Source organism: Gossypium hirsutum, chromosome D08 (genome assembly GCF_007990345.1).
Source record: "Gossypium hirsutum isolate 1008001.06 chromosome D08, Gossypium_hirsutum_v2.1, whole genome shotgun sequence".
Classification (NCBI taxonomy): domain Eukaryota; kingdom Viridiplantae; phylum Streptophyta; class Magnoliopsida; order Malvales; family Malvaceae; genus Gossypium; species Gossypium hirsutum.
The window spans coordinates 18076208-18079384 of record NC_053444.1 but is presented as its reverse complement, the minus strand read 5'-3'; positions in this window follow the sequence as shown (position 1 = coordinate 18079384).

Here is a 3177-nt window from a genome sequence, read left to right as displayed (position 1 = left end):
AGCATGAGCAGCCACATACCAGTAAATTGAACAAGTGTAACACCTTACGTATTCCGGCTCGGAACAGAGTATGAGGTATTACTAAGTTTTTTAAAAAAATTTCGACAGCATTTCTGCTTAATTTTGCTTAAACCTCCTGCAAATTTAAATCACAATCCAATATATATATCAACCAAACTCATTTATAATAATACTCACAATTTAACTATTAATGAACACCACATTTTAAATCAAACCATAACATATATTTACATGATGATTCCATATTTCATAGGTCGTCTATACATGCCATAATTTTCCGGAACGATAGTAGCAAAATACCCCAAGTGTGAAGGATAGTGTGGATGATTGTCTGACTTCGTTCCAAATTTCCGAGTTGTCGGAAGTCACTATAATCAAGGGAAAAATAAAATCGAGTAAGCATATAGCTTAGTAAGTAAACACATGATAAATAAGTAATTACTCACATAACTACACCAAAATATAAACTTATTCATGAATAACTTCATTGTTTAGGCAATTTCCAGCAAACTGTTTTTCTGCGTCATAGTCGCTAATTTATTTTTATCCGGAGCTACAGGGCTCCAAATTGAGTTTCGTAAATTTTTCCTGAAACTAGACTCATATACCATTTCACCATAAAAATTTCAGAATTTTTTACCCAGCCAATTAGTACAGTTTATTCATTAAAACTTCCCCTGTTTCACTGCCCAACGGTTCTGACCCTTCCTCAAAAAAATTCACTTAACTCTCTGTACAAAATTTTAAAAATGGTTTCGCTTGTTTCTATTAAAAATAGAGTCAATAAGGAATCCAGGAATATAAATTTCACACCATAATTATTTTTTTACAATTTTTGGTGATTTTCCAAAGTTAGAACAGGGGATCCCGAAATCAATCCAGCCCTGTTTCAGTAAAAATTCAGATATCTCCAAAAATACAACTCTTTTGCTTATTCTATTTATTTCATATGAAAATAGACACATTCAGCTTCAATTTCATATATTATTCAGCTTCCCATTCATTTTCCACCATTTATGGTGATTTTTCAAAGTTACCCATCTGCTGTTGTTCAACACAGTTTATAACTAAATCGTTCTTTTTTTCGTTTTTGATATTTTCTCCCATCTCATACATGGATCGATTTAGTATCCAACTCAATATTTGCCCCATAAAAATTTCCACCATATGGCAATATTCACCTTCCACACTTTTTCGTTGAGCACTCGGAATGTTAACCGTTATTGGTGGATCTCGCACTTAGCACCACCACTTAATCGGGGAATCAGCACTTAGCAACCCCTTGGGGGAATCAGCACATAGCAACCCCCTTTTTATTTCAGAGATACGGTAGATATCGCACTTAGCACCACCAATGAACCGGGGAATCAGCACTTAGCAACCCCTCGGGGGAATCAGCACATAGCAACCCCCTTTCACATTTCAAAGATACGGTGGATATCGCACATAGCACCACCAATGAATCGGGGAATCAGCACACAGCAACCCCTTTATGTACAACATACTTCGGCTTATTCCGAGTGTTCAACCCATAAATCATATATTGCAACCCTTTACCACCTTTCCCGATTTAACAACATTTTTAGGATATGGCCAAACATTTATTTTAATTCCAAATAAATCTCAACATATATCAATTAATGTCAAAATAATACATCAAGTCACGTGTTTACTTACCTCGGTGCAAAATATCGTAATTTTGCACTTCACTCCACTATCTTTTCTTTTCCTCGTTTGAGATAATCTTTACGTCTTTCTTGATCTATAATAGCAAATTTAACTCATTTAATGTTCACATTCATTAAAATAATCCACCACCCAACTTTTTGAAAAATTACAATTTTGCCCCAAACTTTTGCATAATTACACTTTTGTCCCCAAGCTCGGAAATTAAACTTCATCACTTATTCTTAGGTTTTATGACATGCTGAACATTTTTCCCTTCTATGGCAACATCAAATTCTCACTCTAACATACACTTATGAACAATAATTATTTTTACCGATTATGCCTATTTACCCGTTTTCGCTTAAAATCGCTTAGCAAAAGTTGTTTAACATAATTTATAGCTTCATATTCCACCATAAAACAGCAAAATAAACACATTTCACCTATGGGTATTTTTCCAAATATGAGCCCTAACACGAATTATTGCTAGAATAAGCTAAACCGAGTTACGAGGATTCCAAAAATGCGAAGAACATTAAAAACGGGGCTAGGATGCACTTACTATGAGCTTAAGAAAGCAAAGAAACCTTAGCTATGGCTTCCTTCAAATTTCGGCAGCAACTAATGAGGAAGATGATGATTTTTGTCATCTTTTTCCCATTTTATTTTTTTTATTACCAAATGACTAATATGCCCCCACTTAAAAAAAATCTATTTCTCTCATTTCTTATGTCTATTTTTGTCCATCAACTAACTAATGGTCTAATTACCACATAAAGACCTCCAATTTAAAATTTCATATCAATTAGATACTTCTACATATAGAACTCAACTTTTGCACTATTTACAATTTAGTCCTTTTGACTAAATTGAGTGCCCAAACGTCGAAATTTTCGAACGAAATTTTTACGAAAATTTTCCGTGAAATTGTAGACCATAAAAATATAATAATAACCATATTTTCCCTCGTCGGATTTGTGGTCCCGAAACCACTATTCCGACTAAGCCCAAAATCGGGCTATTACAACTCTCCCCCTTAAGGATTTTCGTCCCCGAAAATCTTACCGGAAAAGAGATTTGGGTACTGTTTCCTCATAATTTCCTCCGGTTCCCACGTAGCTTCCTCCATCCCATGTTTTTGCCACAGTACTTTTATTAAGGATACACTTTTATTCCTTAACTGCTTGACTTCCCGAGCCAAAATCTTTATTGGTTCTTCCTCATAAGTCATATCTGGTCTGACCTCAATCTCTGTAGGGGAAACTATATGTGAAGGATCCGAACGGTAACGTCGCAACATCGACACATGAAACACATTATGTATCTTTTCCAACTCCGGTGGTAAAGCTAACCGATATGCTACAGGGCCAACTCTCTCGGTAACTTCATATGGTCCAATAAATCGTGGACTTAGTTTGCCTTTACGACCAAATCTCAGAATCTTCTTCCATGGAGACACCTTCAAGAACACCTTATCACCTACTTGAA